Source organism: Hibiscus syriacus, unplaced genomic scaffold, assembly GCF_006381635.1.
Source record: "Hibiscus syriacus cultivar Baekdansim isolate YM2019G1 unplaced genomic scaffold, ASM638163v2 tig00112989_pilon, whole genome shotgun sequence".
In the NCBI taxonomy this organism is placed as follows: Eukaryota; Viridiplantae; Streptophyta; class Magnoliopsida; order Malvales; family Malvaceae; genus Hibiscus; species Hibiscus syriacus.
Window position 1 is genome coordinate 87,386 of NW_024063433.1, and position 19,124 is coordinate 106,509.

The 19,124-nt window shown below is 34.9% G+C and overlaps 2 pseudogenes; one reads left to right on the forward strand and one right to left on the reverse strand.

Moving 5' to 3' along the window:
* The first annotated feature begins 13,954 nt into the window (after nt 1-13,954).
* LOC120185176 lies at nt 13,955-15,465 on the forward strand (annotated as a pseudogene).
* A 768-nt stretch (nt 15,466-16,233) lies between these two features.
* On the reverse strand, nt 16,234-17,363 carry LOC120185150 (annotated as a pseudogene).
* Between the last annotated feature and the right edge of the window lie 1,761 nt (nt 17,364-19,124).

The following is a 19,124-nucleotide window of genomic DNA, read 5'->3' on the forward strand; positions in this document are numbered from 1 at the left end:
TGTATATAAATAATTTTATTTATTTAACATAAAGAATAATATATGTATTTATTTTTAAAAGATTTAAATTTAAATAAAAACAAAGAATTTGTATAATTTTATTAAATTAAAATTGTATTTTATGTTTCAATTGAAATTTGTAATTTACCCAAGAGTTATAATGGAACCCACCTAGCAAACGAAAGCTCCGATTAGCCGAACCAAATTGCTTAAAACAAAATAAACACTGAAGCTCCCCTCAAATCTCTCTCTACCTCTTCCCCCAAAATGGCAATTTCGACGCTCCAAAACTAACCTCCCAAATCCACCGTATCCCCTCACTCTCCTCCCATATCCTCACCCGATCCTCCGCCTCCTTAACCGCCCCCGCACCCTCCTCCAGAAAAGTTGCCGACCGGATAGTCAAGCTCTTCGCCATCGACCCTGAAGGCCATAAGCGTGAGGTTGTGGGTCTAGCGGGTCAGACCTTACTTCGTGCCTTGACTAACTGTGGGCTCATCGACCCAGCCTCTCACCGCCTCGAGGAGATCGACGCTTGCTCCGCAGAGTGCGAGGTCAACATCGCCCAGGAGTGGCTCGAGAGGCTTCCGCCGCGTACCTACGACGAGGAATATGTGTTGGTGAGGAATTCCAGGGGTCGTATCTTGAACAAGCATTCCAGGCTTGGATGTCAGGTCGTGCTCACTCCTCAGCTCCAAGGTATGGTCGTCGCTGTTCCCGAGCAGAAGCCCTGGGATATTCCATAAATTTTATAGGAAAAAAACAAAACATTAATGAGGAGATTTTTAACGTATTTCTGTTGTTTTTGTGGAAGTAAGAATAATTTTGTTACCTTGAAATAAACGAATTTTATTTCTGATTTTTGTGCATTGCTGCCCCATGTTACTTGGGTGCGTTGGAATTTAAATGAAAGATATTATATGGTTTTAATGCTATTCTGCATATTCTTCTTTGACATGCTTTATTAAACTGCTAGAAAATTCGGAGCCCTTTCGGGGGCAAGTTTCAGGAAACTGTAATAGAAATGAACTTGAGATTCTTTTTCTCAAGTATCAAATATTAGGTCGGGAGATAGAATTTCTAGAGCTGTAGAAAATGAAATACATCGATTTTTTTCTTTTGAGGGTGTTTGATTTGTTAATTTGAGGTATCAAAGTTGTTTGAGGGAGGCACATTTGATTCTATATTCTTTTTCATCACTCTTGTATGTTTAAGTGGTGATCTTTATTTCCTTAGCAAACTTAGTTGATGTATAATTGGTTATATTGAACAATGTTTTAGGAAGTCCAGTGAGCAAAGGGAGTGTTTTTATGTAGTTGGTAAATACATCGGATCAGTACAGAATGGAGTGCTGAAATTATGACTTTTTTGAGCTAATACAAAGATCACGTTGTCAGTAATTGCATTTTGATTTTACTTGATGGGATATTGGATTTCTTAGGAACATAGAGTTTAGGGTATTCTTCCAAAACAGTTTGTCTGATGCTAATCTTAATTAAGTTGTTCACAATTAGTTTAAGCCACAAAGATACAGGGAATAGCTTAATTATATCTGATGGGTTCAAATAGTATAACTTACAAACAAAAGCTCCTAAATAAGTTGAATTGCTTTGACATTCCAAGTTGAAGACCATTTAGATGCACTTTAATTCCAATTCATACTTTGTACTTGTAATCCTAATATGGATTTCTATTCCCTGTAAAAGTGGATTATCTTTTACAAGTTACATTAGGTTTAATTTCTTTAGTTAATTTAGTGGATGCTATACTAACTTTGTCCCAAAATTAGACTCATGCTTTAACGAATGTATACCTTTCCTGTGATTGTGAAGTGCATCTTAACATGCCTTTCATTATGTGATGACAAAGTCGTATCCTTCAGTATTGTCTCGATTCTAGTGTGTTAGCTTTGACTATAATATATGGTTTAATCTTATAGTCGATAAAATAATGGAGGAAATTGATTTTCTTAGGCAATAATGGTTTGGAACTTTGGAGTTAGAATGTGTCTCATTCATAACTTTCTTGATACATTTTATGGGAAGTAAAAAGTGTGAAATGATGGAGCATAATCATATACTTTGGTTCCAGAAAGCTTTGTTTACAATAATGAAATTGTTGAAATCCACTCATAGTAGTATAGTACACAAGAATCTCATGTTATTATCTCCTATATTCAGTAATTATATTAGTCATTTACATTGTTGGCTGAGTGATGCCTGCACCACAGGAGTTCCACATTTGCTGATTTCTGATGTTCTAATGGTATATAAATTTTGCATAAATCTTGAATATCATTAACCATTCAATTTGTGGAGGAGCTTTAGTACAAAGTTAGAGAAGTTGGAGCATGGACTGAATGCCCTCTCATATTATTATCATGATTATATTTCAGATGGGAAATCAATTAATTTTCCCCTTGTTAGAAAAACACAGTGCTAGTGTCATTTTTATTGTACCTTAGTGGAGCATTTCAATTCAACCTGTATTCCTTGACCTTGTGTTCACTCTACTACCATACTGTAGTTGGCCGAGCCTAAGCTATAAGAAATTCGATCCACCCACGTTTTTAACGCTCAGTTTGAGATAAAATCTGACCATCTTATTCTATTCTTACACATTCATTGATAACCAAGTATATTATTAAATATATTAGTAACAGCATACCCAGATTAAATGTGCTACTACCGAATCAATGTTCAACTTCCCTTAACCTCCTTAATTGGTGAATCAAATATATTTCTCTTTGCATAAACTATAATATGAACAAATATTATCTTATAATCATCTCAGATTATTCAAAAAAGAAGAAGAGGAAGAAAACTAAAATCATTAGGTATAATATAAGCTATCATATTAATTAATATTACATCATTATTAATGTTATAATTATTATATTTTCATAAAATAAATGTAACTAAATATTAATGTCAATTTAACCTTAAAATTATTTATTCTCAATTATGTAACAAACACCTAATTGTTGAAAAAATCACATCTAATAAGTATTTACATAAATAACATCATCCAAAAAAAAGTTTATTTAAGAAAATAGCAACACCCTTTTGATAAATACATATCATGTAGGTTATGTTTTTTTTAAAAAAAAAAGGGATTTGTAGGACACATCTTTACTAACATGACATGTATTTGCATGAGCACGAGCCAATCAGACAACAACAACGACGTTAGTATAGGTCTTGTCTTCAATTACTCATGAGTGTATGTTTAAAAAAACTACATTAATACTTGAAAAATACATATATAAACAATATGATATTTGAATCTCATGACTAAAACTTACTGATTTGAGTTGTCATGTCTTGAACTTGATCAAACTTATATCAATACGACAATCAAAAAGTTGTTGTCTTCTGAAAATATCCAAACTATCTTTGGTTATTGTACTGATAGGAGTCTGATCAAGTTCAAGACACGTACTCATTCAGTGATTGAAAACATAGATATAACTTTTGATTGAGAATTTCATATCTCACATTATTTTAATATAAGTTTGTTTAAGCGTTTAAATATAATCTTTTAAACTGTATTCATTCCGTTAAAAGTGTCGTAACCGTCTTCGGTTGGGCCCGGAATTGGGCTTCGACTGGAATGATTGGGTTAGGAGTCGCCACCGACCACTTTAAAACGATTTAGGTGGGCCGGACACCATCTTACCTGATCTGCGTCGTACCAGAAACGTGTCGGGTTCGGGAGTCGGTTACGGTCAAGGAAGGATTAGCACCCTTGAACCGCCCTTTCGTACCAATTAATTTGTCGGTTGTCTTTAATTGCGAAATTAGAATTTAAATTAAAATTAAATTCATTCGATCCGAATTACTTACCATTTGATCGGCTGAAATCATGACTGAAACAAAATATGTTAGATAAAAAGCGAAAACAAAATGCTAATAAATAAAAAATAATAATAATAATGAAAGAAAGAAATAATAAAATAATAATAAAGGTTTAGATTTAAAAAAATATTTAAAATAAATAAAAATAAAGATAAATTTAGGATCAAATTGGAACAAATTGAGCTTAATGAATTAGAAATGAACTGCAAAAGAACAATAAAAAGTTAGGGGACCAATTCACAGAATATAAAAAAAATATAAATAGGGACCAAATGATTAATCAGAAATATGGAGGCCAATTTACAACTGTGACTGAATTGTAAAGCGATTCAAAATACCAGGGACGGCGGAAAGGATTTGACAATCCTGTAATTGCACTTTGGTCCTTCGTATATAAAAGGCTTAAAACCCCTAATTTTCTCTCATTTTCATTTCACTCATCTCTCAGAATTTTGAGAGAAAATGATCTCTCTGAGGCTCTCTCGCCTGGGGTTGTCCGGCTGCCACCTCCGCTGCGCCGGCCACCACGCTCCAAGCCTACCAAAATGATCCCCTCCACGCAGCGAACACTAACCCGAAGCCTATACCCCCAATAACTTCACCGATCGGAGTAGATCTAAAAAAAAACCCTCGAGTTTACCTTCTTCCCGACGAGGCTTTGCGATTTTCGGCGACCTTTGGGTGCCCCACGACCGTGCTTCCTTCCGAATAGTCCCAAAACCAAATTTTTGGGTTTTGTTCCTTGCTGTTTGGAATGTTCTTGCTTTGGTCTTTCTGTTGCTTCGAATCTCTTTTTGGTGATGTTTGATGTAGTTGCGGGTTCTATGTTTCTGTTTTGTTACTCTGTTGGTACTGTGGTATTTTTTTGTGGCTCTCGATATTTGTTGTTGGCTGTCTGTTTGGTATCACCGTTGATGGTTTGTGTGATATACCGTTCCTGTGTGGTTTCCTGTTCTAGTCGTAGGTACTGTGGTTGTTGGTGATTTATGTGTTCACCGTGGGTACTGTTATCTTGCTTTGATGGAATGGTTTGATGGTTTGTGTTTTGCTCCTTTTCTTTTTCCTCTCCTGTTCCTGACCGTGGGGGGTATTTATACCTCTACTGGTGCCGGTCAGTTCGATGGTCGTGGTAATAAACCGTCGTGGGCCGAGGATTTCGGGATAGGTCAGTCCCGATTCCTCGGCCGGAGATCTCGCGCCGTTGTGACTGTTGGCGTATGCTCCTTGACGTGCGGCGCTGACTGGGGCTGTGTGACTAGGGTTTCCAAACCCTAACCCATATTGGGCTAGATCAGGCCCAAACATGTTGGACTCGTTGGACCTATTAGACCCTGCAACAAAATTAAAATAAAATAAGTAAAATATATAATAAATAAATAACAAAAGGTAAATAAATAAATAAATAAAAAATAAAACATTTTCCAAAAATCTATAATATTATTTTTAAAAATATTTTAAATTATATATTATATGTTTTTTAAAAACATTTCCAAATTATATAGTTTTTAAAATGTTTTTTTTTTTAAAATTATATATTATAAGTTTTTGAAATGATTTAAAAACTATATAATATATATATGTTCTTCAAAAAATATTTTTTTTTTAAAAACTATATATTATATTTATTTTCAAAATGTTTAAAAACTATATAATATATATTTTTTTAAAAATTATATATTAAAATTATATATTATAATTTTTGAAAATACTTTAAACTATATAATATATTTTCAAAATATTAAAAACGATATATATATTTATTTTCAAAATACTTTAAAACTATATAATATATAATATTTCAAACATGATTTCAAACTATATATTATATAGGTTTTAAAAATATTTTAAAACTATAATATATATATATCTATATATAAGTGAGACGAAAATGAGTGTCTACAAAAAGCATATGACGTTGTTGTCTGTCCCATTTGTATTCATGCAAATACATGTCTTCGACACGTACCACTTGTATTTCTTCTTTTTAAACATAATTCAAACACACGTTAATTTACCTTTTTGTTTATAAGTTATAATTTAATATATTTTAATTTAAAAAAAGTTATATTAAGTACATAATATTCTGTTAAATTCTTAGCCGATAAACAACGTACTACCCCAACAAGACTCTAATTTAGATCTAAACTAATAACCATTAATTATTATTCAACGTTTTTTTTTTTTTTACTTTTTCTAGTGTGGAATATGAATGCTTAAAATCCCATTTCTTTACCTCCACCGCCAACTTATTCTTGTTTTGTCATATCATTATTTTTCAATTTCTCCTCCTAATTTGCAAACTTTTTTTTAATCAAAATTAATTCTTCCATGGAAGGACCAGAACCAACTGAAATTGTTCGTATGTTTCAAATGTTTGATAAGAATGGAGACGGAAAGATCACAAAAAAGGAGCTTAGCGATTCATTATCAACTCTGGGTATTTTTCGACGATAAAGAATTAAATCAAATGGTTGATAAATCGATGTGAACGGAGATGGTTTGTAGATATCGAAGAATTCGGGGCGTTGTATCAAACAATAATGAACGAGAGGGACGAGGAAGAGGACATGAAAGAGGAAGCAGATGAGAAAGGTGGTGGATTTGCCGCTTTGAGTTAAGTTGATAGATGATGGAAAACAAAATTTTTAAGGGAAAAACAAAAGAAGATGATGAAAATTGCAATGTTTTCTCTTATATTATTGGTTTTATTTTGTAATTTGATCACAATTTTTTTATTCCATTTGTTTGATTAAATGCTCATGTAAATATTCGTAGCACTTTTCATTGGATGTGAAAGATAACGTGTCTCGTTAAAATCTTACTAAGATAAAAATCTTACTAATAAAAATCTTATGGAGAAAAAAATCTTAATTGATGAAAATAGTACGCATATCTCTAATACGCATAACATGTTGTCTCATTAACAATCTTACTAGAAAATCTAGGGACAAACTTTGGTTAAGGAGAAAAAAATACATTTACTTCATAATAATATCACATAAGGCCCTTGAGTCTTTACAATCCAACCCTGAATATAATCTTCAAATTTTGAAATAGATTATGCACTAGAGAAACTTTAGGGAAATATGTTTCCTTTGATTTATTCTTTATTGAGTTATATATCTGCATTATCTTTGTACAAGATAATTGACATCTTATCACCTGGGAAGCGAATCACATATCTTCTGAATATTATCTTAAGAGCATTCTCGATTTACCTCAAGCATAGTAATAATTTCTACATGATTTGTATAGACATCAATAATGTTTGAAGATATAAAGATAATAATCTTGTAGCACTTAGATAGTACCTTCTGGACCAACTAAGATGTGGTGCTTTGAACCAACTAAGATACAATGGGTTATGGACTAACAAAGATATGGTGCTTCCAGAACAAGAATTTCTTTTCTTTCTTAAAGATAAAAATCATCTTTATCACATTTTTGCAATCTTACATTTTTCTTATATTAATTATGCCATGAGATATATAAAATATATTGAAATCAATATAACAGATTTTTTTTAAACTAATGGGCCTCATTAAAACCCCTTCTAAACTTAGTAAGGGGAAAAGAGTGCCCAAATTATATTAACCAAAGATCAATGACATCGTTTTTAACATCCTGAATAATGATGTTGGGAAAACCGACTCAAAAACAAAGAATCACCTGAATTTAAAGCACAGTTGGCTTATGCATGAGCAGCCTGCTTACACTCTCTAGGAGTATACAAAATAAAAAAACGAGGATGATCCTGAAAAATAGTACGAGCCTCTTGAACATACACCATGAGGGTGGAAATATCTGTAGAAGTTCGTGTAATCTTATGGACAAGCATCAAGGAATCAGTTTCAAACTGAACATCACACCATCTCATATCACAAGCCATTCTAAGACCAACGAGTAAAGCAGATAGTTCCACAAAACCCGCCTCAAGAAAACTGGGCCAAACCACCACAAACATGTCCACACTTATCACCAGCAACAACTCTAATTGCAGACAGTCGGCACTTCGCAACAAAGGCACCATCAACATTCACTTTGATAACTCACTCCAAAGGTGGAGTCCATCGTATAGCAGTATTTGTAGACCGTTGTTTATTCATCCCCACACTAATATCCCTTAAATAGTCCTGATGTAGTATCTTTGCATTAGTCACCAAGAGCCACATCGGTTGCAACCTGTCAGAATGAACAAAGGAGTTTTGATTATTCCAGACATTCCACAGAATTATCAAAAAAACCAGCAAAAACATCAATTCCTAGAATATATAATACTTCCTCCATCCATAATAAAGGACTATCCATAGTACTTAAAAATATAGAAGGAGGCAGATATGCTAGACGTAAAGTCTCCAAAGTTACATGACAATCCCTCATGGCATGTATAATCGTCTCCTCCCCATTAGAACACATAGGAAAAATTCCATCACCAAAACCAGTACTTTTAAGCTGACTACCCACAGGCAATGCATTCCGGGCAACCCGCCAAGCAAACACACGTATCTTAGGAAGAATTTTCAATTTAACCATAACTGACCAGAATTTAGACTTTCTCTCATTATCATGATGTCGTTTCTGTAACCACAAATAACCAGATCTAATTGAGTAGATACCCGAATCATGGTTAGCCCAAACAATAACATCTTCAGCACAAGGTATAATAGGATCCGAAAGAATCTGCATAGCATCTTCCTTAGAAAACAACCTATAAATCAAAGATTCATTCCAAACATTAGAACCATCAATCATAAGATCAGAACAATAAAGAGGATTAAGATCAGAGTTAGAATAACTCCCTATGAGAGAAACAACATTTGAACCACCCCAGATATCATGGTGAACCCGTTTATTATTGCGTATACCAATATGTCAAAAAAGACCCCCACGCATCTCTTGCAATGTATGGTATAAACCTTTCCAAACAAAAGAACTTCTATCATTTAGAGTAGCATGCAACAGATCACCATGGGGAAAATATTTAGCACGAAATACTCGAGCTACCAAACTCTCTGGATCCTTAATAAAGCACCATAATTGTTTGCCTAATAAAGCCAAATTGAAACTATGCAAATCCCAAAATCCCATCTTATCTTCTCTTTTGGGTTTGCACATTGTTTTCCAAGCAACCATTGGACAACCACGCCTATTAGCATCACCTGACCACCAGAAAACGACTCATATTACTCACTAAATCCTGAACTAAACAATCAAGAATCCGATAGCAATACATAATATATTGTGGAAGAGCTTGGGCTACAGCTTTAAGAAATACCTCACGACCTCCAAATGAAAGAAGATGTTTCGTCCACCCGTCAATTCTATTAGAAACCTTCTCTTTCAAATAACCAAATGTATTTGTCTTATTCTTTCCAATGTGAAGAGGCATACCAAGGTAGTGTCCCAAATCAGACACTTCACTAATACCCAAGATACTCGAAATCTGATCACGACATTCTTGTTTCGTACTTGGACTAAACTATAATGTTGATTTCTCAAGATTCACCTTTTAACCAGAAGCGGCTTCATAAGCACCAAGAGAATCGTGAATAATAGAAGCCTCCTGTAAAGAGTTCTTAATGAAGATAAGGCTATCATCAACAAAAAATAAATGAGTTACCTTAGGTCCATTCTGACTTGCCTCTATTCCACGAATCTTTCTTTGAGCCTATAAACGGTTAAATAGAGCGGATAACCCCTGAGTGTAGAAAAGAAATAAAAATGGAGATAAAGGATCGCCTTGTCGTAACCATCGATTTGGCCTAAACTCCTTAGTGAGACTACCATTGATACGAACAGAGAAAGAGACGATTTCCACACATCTCATAATAAGATTAACCCAATCAGTACAAAAACCTAGCTTTAACATAACCTTTCTCAGAAAAGACCATTCTACTCTATCTTACGCTTTCTCCATATCCAATTTAATAGCAGCACCCTTATTCGGACCATTTTTTGAAGAGTTAATATAATGAATAAGCTCATGTGCTACAATATTTATCCGAGATTGGCGTCCAGGAAGAAAGGCAGCTTGTGTTTCATGACTGCAACTCGCCATAAGCCCCTTAAGTCGTCGAACCAGAACCTTAGAAACAATTTTATAAATTACATTACAAAGACTGATTGGGCGAAGATGCTTCATCTGTTGAGGATCATATATTTTTGGAATAAGAACAATCACCGTCTTATTAACCAAACTCATGTCTAACGTACCTTGTAACAATTGTAAGCACAAATGGACCACATCTTCCCCAACAATATCCCAATGCAATCAATAGAAACTCGCCGGAAGACCATCAATGCTAGGTGCCTTCCGCGGATGAATATCACGAAAAGCTACAATGATTTCATCAGTAGTAAAATTTGCACAAAGTGCACCATTCATTTCATCAGTAATGACCATATCAATAGCATCAATAATAGAATCATCAGAGACAGTACTCGCAGAAGAAAATAAATCCTTAAAATAGTTAACCGCAATATCCTTAATATCCTGCTTACCTTCCTTCCAGATGCCATTTTTATCCAATAAGCCCTGAACATAATTTTTCTTACGACGACGCATGAGCATGAAAATAAGAAGTATTTCGATCTCCATTAGCCAATCATTGAACTCGAGACCTTTGCATCCAATACACCTCCTCCTTATTAAGCAGAAGATGCAATTCCTCTTTATCTCTTTTGAGATTCTGCAATTCTACCTCCGAAGTATGACGGCTAAAAGAAGAATTAATTTTATTCCGAAGAACTTGAATTCTGCCACGAGAGGTAGCCAAATGAACCTTTTGCCAAGAACTAAGTTTTGACCCAACCTTAGCAATTTTATCAAGAATATCATAATAAGGTAGATCCTAAGCGGCCTTAACTATATTCTACAATTCCTCAGAAGCCAACATTGTTCGGAATGAAAATAATCATCACCTCGATCCCTGGATGAAGGTTAAACCCAAGCAGTATCTATTAATAAACAATGATCAGAAGTTTCAGCAAACTCAGTAAATACCTTACCATTTGGAAATGCTGTAGCCACTTTGGGAAGCGGCCTTAACTAATATTCTACAAGCTTCCTCAGAAGCCCAACATTGTTCGGAATGAAAATAATCATCACCTCGATCCCTGGATGAAGGTTAAACCCAAGCAGTATCTATTAATAAATAACAATGATCAGAAGTTTCAGCAAACTCAGTAAATACCTTACCATTTGGAAATGCTTGTAGCCAACTTTGGGAAGCAACAAAATGATCAATATGTTCCTTAGTAGCATGATTCGCCCACGTAAACCAACCTCTAGCAGGCTTAACATCAAATAAACCATTATTGGCAAGCACCATACGAAACTCATCAATTTGAACTCTTGATTTCCTTCGCCCCTTATTTTCAAAATCATGAAGGATTGCATTAAGATCCCCACCCAATAACCATGGAAAATTAGAAGTATTTCGTAAAGAATGAATTGTGGACCAAACCTCAATCTTAAGATTATCATGGTGACTTGCATATAAACTTGAGAAATGAAATTTGCTAATGTCATCATCAATGATAGAATCAATATGAAATTGGGAGTACGATAAAATCGAGGCATTAATATTATTATTCCACAAGAGCATTAGCCCAGTACAATCATTGTTTTTGTCTACAACGAAACAATTATCCATACCAAGCTTGCAACATATATAGTTACTCTTGTTTAGTTTCGCTTAAGAAAACAACATTTTCACTCTTAAGACCGATATATCGGCCAATCGCACGAACTATCGTAGCGTTGTTTAGACCACGACAGTTCCAACATAAGACAATCATTGATCACGGTGGGGTTGAGCCTCAACCGCTGCCATAGAGTTTTTAGAGCTGCTCATCCCATCATCATTTGTTGAAGTATGTGCAAGTCTTGTTCGCTTAGACAGAATTGGGTTAATAACCTCGTATTTGCCCTGTAAACCACGCTTAGACAAATGATTTGTTAAAATATATGGACCAACATTACCAATTTTAACCATTATAACTTGAGTATTTGAATATTCAGTATCCTCCAAAACTACAATTTTATTGGACATATCTCCTGCTGAAGGTTTGTCGACCACCACATCTGTACTTGTATTCTCCACAATTTGACTAGTTTCGGTCGGCGATAATGGACTCATCCATTATTTTCAATGGGAACCACAACTTCGACCTCCTTGTAACTTGTGCACCATCAACAGCATGTGAGGAACCTTCCACCAAATTGGTCGCTTACCACGATCAACCATAAGAGCAGGGACAAGTCAATGGAGTTGATTCCATAACAGAAATATATTCAACACCCTTCTTCACACGTAGGCCGAGTAGTTTTTGGAAGAGGCATACTATTATCATTTGAATGAATGATTAAATTTATTAAAATAATTTAGAATCAGGAACAATTTGATAGAATATATAAGTAATAAGAATTGAATGTGTAGTTATACCAATTTTTTAACTACGATGTCAGCTATTCCGTTAAGTATCAACGATAGTGATTTGATTGATATTATTTAAATAATTAAGTGGTCTAATAGACAAAATTAAATTAGTATTAACCTAACAAATCACGTCGCGTAGGATAAAACTTTTCCTATTAAAAACGAAATGATTTTTCACTGAAAACACCTTTACCTTTATACTATAAGGTTAAAATAAATATCATATATATTGATAATCTTTTTAAAGTGTTATTTCTATAATTAATTTTTAAAAGATATTATCCCCATACCCAGAATTTCACCTAACAATTCTATAGCAACAGTGAATCTTGGACTCTTTGGTTATCCTGCCGTGCGTGTGGGCCGGTATTAAACCGGTTCATAGCTTATAAAGGCGAATACCGAATTCGAGCCTAAACGAGGATGAAAATATTGAAATGGCGGGTAGGGTTCTATTTTCAGTGGGTCTCCGAAAATCTCATAGGCTCAATATTCTTTACCCTAATTCATTCATTTCCATCACAAATTCCAAAACCAGGTACGTCTCTCTGTATTTGTTCTTCTTTATGTTTTATGGTGTAATGGAGCTGAATCTGTTTGTTTTTTCTTTGGCTATGAATTTGTGCCTTAAAATGGTTTCTAAGCTGGCACTGTTTTACCATTGCGATAATAGGGTTCTTTTTTATGTCCCAGTGTCATTCTGTTTGAATAGCTAATGTGTTAATTCAGTGAAGCAAATTACTTTTTATCATGTAAAGAGCTTGGCTTTTGGCAATTTGGGATGATTTCAACATGAAATGAGTAATCTTTGGGACTGCCATTTCATGGATTGCTTTCATCTCCATTGGTGTTACAGTTTATGTTCACAAAACTTGATGCAATATTGATCTTCTGTTTGCTTTAGAAATATGCCTCTTAGAAGCTGTAGTAGGAACTTGAGGTCCCTGATATTATTTATTTATTGTAAAAATCTAACAAATTTAATTGGGGTTCACTATTTGTTTTTTATTCAACAAAGAACCTTGATTTTGGTTTCATGGAAAACGATATTAATGTTTTCCTTCTTGCTTTCATAGAATGGAAAAAGGCTTCATGATCTCCATTTTTACCAAATGATCTTTATTGGCATTAACGTACGAAATATGAATCCTGTTTTTTTTTTTTATATCTTTTTCTCCCTTGTTTTCAAAACCCATTGCCTGTTTTCTAGGTGACATGCTGGTAAAAGCTTATCAGATGATTGAGTTAATCCATATAGGCTTGAGGCCTATTGGGAAAAGTGTTGAATGTATCATATGTGTGCAATATTTTTAAATCTGAAAATTTCACTTGAAAAATAACAAATCCTTAAACAATTTGCATGTACTAACTATGAAGTAGTTTGAGTGGTTATATGCAAGGTTTTTGGACGACAGCAGACTTTTCCTCCAATCTATGACATAAGAGGCTTCTGTTTGAGGGACGTGGCTGGACTCATTCAACCCCATATCTGAATCCTTCTGAAAAGTTGTTAGAACACCAACCATTCCGAGGGATGTGCTAGCACTGATGATGCATGTAGTGGTAACTTTAAGGCGAAGAGGAAGAAACTGAAGGGTAAGCTGTAGTAAGGTGGTTGAAATTCTTCAGGTGGAAGAGAAGAAAGATTATGAAAGAATGACAGCTGAAGAAAAAATTCTTTACAAACTTAGAAGGTTATTCTCAGTTTTTTTCTGCAAAAATGATTGCATGTTGATTAGGGTAATTCAAGCCACTGCTCTCTTTCGCTTGTGAGTGAATGATTTTGAAGTTACAGCTGCTTATTTAGTCATGTATACGCTAGTACCTGTAAATTCTTCTGTTTCCAACTCTTTTCATGTGCATTTCCTCCATTTGTTCTTCAGGCTCGAAAAAAAAAGAAAGACTTGTAACAGCTTTAAATAAGATTGAACCTGCTAATCATCGGAAACAACCCATGATCAGAAATTGACTCCAGAGGAGCACTTTTTCTTTTGAAGATGGCCTCAAGTGCAAAAAACTATGTGCCGGTTGGAAGACGAGGAATTTACCAAGGTGTAATATTGAATATGCACCTTCACTGGAAGAAGCATCAGACGTTGAAGGTGGTGGTTAAGACATTCTCGCTGGAGGAAGTCAAGGAGATTGCTGCTGAGCTCGCAAGACTGACTGGTGGTATGTGCTCGACGTTCATGAAGATAATACAATAATTATGTACAGAGGGAAGAATTATTCTCACCAACAGAGATTATGTCACCTCGGGTCACTCTTTCTAGAAGAAGGTCTTTATTCTCTCATTATCATTTCTTGGTTCTGTTTTTCACCCTAACATTAAAAATCTAAAGAATGAAATTGTGGGTTTCAATTTGCTGAGCTCTGGACTGTGGCACACTAAGTTCAAAATTTCCTTCATCTGACAAACTCTTCTAATTTGTCCCATAAAGAAGACATGTCGTGATGGTTTGTATCTTCAATTTGACTCTCAGCCATGCTTTGAGAATGTTCTCTTTATTTCAAGCATGTATTATTTAACCTCTGATTTGGTAGAACGTCAGAAATAGAGCTTTCAATGCCATTGATATTCTTACTTAATTGTCTAAATTGCCTTCACATCTTCTGCTGTACAGGCTCTGGATAAATCCAAATACAGGGATGGCCTTAGAGCTGTTAGGAAGTATATTCCAAAGCTAGAGCTGGACCTCGAGTTGTCTACGTGCTCGAGTTGCCACGTGCTCAAGTTTGCAAATAACACCAACCCAATGCAACATGTGCCAAACACTGATAATCTCAATGTGGATTTTGAGAAGGTTTCAAGCTTGCAACTTGAAGGGTCAAATAATTGAAAGAAAAAATTTTGGATGAGAGCAAGGAACATTCTGAAAATGAATCCAAAACGGATTTGCTTATGGCTTCAGATTCTGAGGACTTGTCTGATATTTTCGAGACGAGTCTAACTCAGAGACAGAAGAGCAACCACTTTCTTGGATGATTTTGACAAATTTCCAGGAGAAAGTGATGGGGAACCCCAAGATTTGAGGATCACCTACGTAAAATATCAATGAACTCGAGAGTTCCAACAGCATCTGAGGAGATGCTAATACACCAAACTTGATGAAGTATATCGGATATTTCTTCGTGCTGCTTCACTCCTAAAGAAAAGGAGGAGATAGGTGGATTCATGGTTAGTGTTCTCAAAATAGCTTTGTAGATGTTTATTTACTCTTACTTCCTGTCGGGGCTTGATTGCATAGTCCTTATGCATGGATTTGCAGTACTTAATGGGAATCATGGCGGTGCACAAGTTTTTGGTAACTTGGCTATCAAGAATCCATAAAACATCCATGTGCACGCATTTTTCTAGCAGGCAATTGTAAAGCATGTCAAATTGCTCAAGTTGCTCGTTGGTACCACAAAATTTCCATGTATTATTATTTTGGGTTCAGCAAAGCTACTTAACATTTCCAACATTATTGCAATTACTATTCTGATATACTTCCATTGAGGGGTTATGAATTTACAAGTTTCAGGCACATCTGCGTGCTATTCTTGCTCGACTGCAGATTGTCAGCTTTTTATAGACCCTTCAGCTTGATTCTCTTTTGACTGCAATGGTTTGCCAAAAAGAGGCCATAATGTGGCACTTAGCTTGGCTATAATTCTAGCCAAGCCCAACAAGGGAACATTTGCATACAAGTACCATGGATAGACTCAAGATTGCAATTGTAACAACAGTTAAGCTATATGAGACTAGTTCCAATGTTCACTCTTTTTTACATTTAGCACTACAATTTCAAGAAAAGCCTTGCAATTTCTATACCAAATTGCGGGGAATTATCCAAATTAACTGTTTTTACATCAGTAAAATCATGGGTATATCCAAAAGGGTGACAGGGAATCATACAATGTACCATACATTTTTAGGCCTCGGGAGAAGAATAAAGAGAAGCTCAATCTCCCAGCTATGCTTCTTCAAGTTCTTTTATGTTGTTGACTATGTCTTCAACACTTCTTGACAATTGATCGGTATGTTCCTCAACAAATTTCAATATTGTGCGTAATTGTTCCTGGTAAGCAGCACATCGTCGCTTACATTTTTGTTTCTCATTGTTCAGTTCTTGGGTTAGTTCCTGTATTCTCCGATCCTTCTCATCCTACAAGAAAAAACATTATATCATCCTAAAAGAAAAAAAAAAGCATTTAGAAGGAAAACACTAGGAGAAAAAGTAAGACGACACAAGGGGCATTATACTTAAGCATGCTTACAGCTCTATTCCTAGATGGTTATGTGTGAAACCCGAAAGTGTGACGACTCACTAATCTTGATCTATACTTCTCATCATCTTATCTATATTGAATATGATAGCATGAACTAGAAACCTAATCTCATATGGACCTTGATTTATATTTTAAAAAAGAATGTAGCGTACCTCACTGTTCAAATTTTTTGCAGAACCTCGCCATGGTACTTTTCCAGGTGACATCAATGAGTGATTATGCTCCTTGACAAATTTGGTAACAACCCATTTTACCCATCCCTTAAAGCCAACCTCACATTGCAGGGCAACCTTCTCGAGTGATTGGTGGGGGAGGCAGAACCCTGTCTTTTCTATACATATATTTCTTTTCACGGAAACCTTCTTTTGAGCAAACAAAGTCTTGACCTATTACCGTATTGTTTATCCGTGAACGTCGATTATGATGGATTCGCACTGTAAAACCAATGTGTCTGCCATAAGCAACATAGAATTCCTTTGCAGTATCTCTTGACTGAAACTCCATGCCAATATACGGTTCTGCAACATTGCCTAACAAAGGTAAACTCAGTAGACCATCTATAATTTGTTGACTTCTCCCAAGCATAAATCAATGTTGTCTGAAATCTCATGATCGACCAGTTCCTGCTCATCAAAGTTTTCAACTTCCAAACACTTTATACTTTCATCTGAATCTATCCCTCGATTAGATTTACTCTCCATAATACTTTTTCTTTGACCAAATAGTTCATTTATGCAAAGGCAACTGAAATAACTTCATTTTCTGATTTCTTTCACACAAAATTTGCATCTAACTGAAATTGAAAAGAAAGTAAACAGATAAAGAGATAGAAGAAGCAAAAGAAGAATTATCCAAAGAAGATGAATCATCCTTGCATCAAACAAAGCAAATTTATTATCCAAAGAATGATCAATTTTTTTTGGAATTAAACTACAAATGATTAGGTATAATTCTTATATCAACTGCAGTAGATTCCACCTTCATTTTTAACGTCTTGGAACCCATATTACAAAAGCAACTTCCTTTTTTCGGTGTTGGCCACTCTGCATTACTTTTTTGGGAAATAAGTTCAGCATAGAGCTACCGAGGGGGGAAAGGAAGTTAGCAGGAACTAACGGCCAATAAATCATCAGAAAAACATTGAATTTACTAAAATAAAACACCCATAAATGAAATATTATAAACCTATCATAAATTAATCCATAAGGTCACTATCTTCAGTGCAGAGATACAATGGAAGTGCATGAATAACAACAATTAAATAGAAAATAAACGATGGAGAAAAGTAAAAGATCAAGCGACGAGTTAGGGCCTTACATGAACTAATTGGAGTGACTCGATGTATAAACCAAGTCAATGTGGCGTAGCTAGCTTTTCAATAAAAAAAATTTCTTATGGTTTGCCGGAAACCAAACAGAAAACAATGATTATTTTGTAAAAATTGAAAAAAAAAAGAATAAAACAATAAAAACCGTCTTCAGATGATTCGCTACTTACTGGGAAGAAGAGAAAGGGAAAAGAAACCCTAGGATTGAAAAGATTGATATTTGTTACGGCTCTGGTGAAGCGTACATTGAAACATGATGGAGGGGAGCTGCATCTTATCACTTGAGGCAAGGAAACCCTAGGATTGAAATCATTGATATTCGCTACGCTTATTGTGAAGCGTACGATGGAATGTGATGGAGAGAAGCAGTTGCTTATCGCCTCTAACGCAAAACGGCGCCGTTTTCTTTTAGGATAAAGTAAAAAAAAAAAGGAAGCAATAGAAAATGAAGGTTACCAAAGTTGTTAGAAGACCAATCGACCAAACCGGGTAAAATAAAAAAAATAATTTGTTATGGGCAAGTCATTATAAAAACAATACAATTATTCAATCGTTAAATGCCTTTCTAAAAACAATACTATTTTTATTACGTATTAAATAAATTTTACATTCGTCTCATAAATCGTTGGATATTTATATTTTGCAGGAATCAATAAATTTTAATAATAAAAAAATTGTTATTATTCTTTGAGATTCTAAGTTTGAGCCTAATTAATGTCTTTATTGACAAAAAGATTGAAATTTGTCTTTAAACATTTACCTTTAAATGCAACAAAAGTACGATATTATAATATGAAAAAAATCATATCACTGGACCTATTCGCGAATGAGTTTTATAACGCAATTGTACGTCGATTTCACGTGAAGTCTTTTCATGTTAATTACGTTTCAACATGATACTGATCGTCATTATATCCAACATTTTAACAAGTTTCATCTCCAACGTTGTTGATTTACAATATTTATTTACCAAAGCTGATAATAGTGAAGTTCCGTTGAAATTCAATGCAAGAAAGCATAAACTGCAGTGGAAATGTAAACCAAGAGAGCAGAAGAAACCAGGATGACCACAGCCGCCACCGCTTGAATGGCGGACTTACTGCCGCAGGACAACATCCCCAGCCGTATCTCGATCACGTTCACCATCGAGAGCATCAAAAACAAGCACCCCATGACGGATCCCACGGCGGAGCCCATGAAGAGAAAAACAAATGGAACTTTTCAACG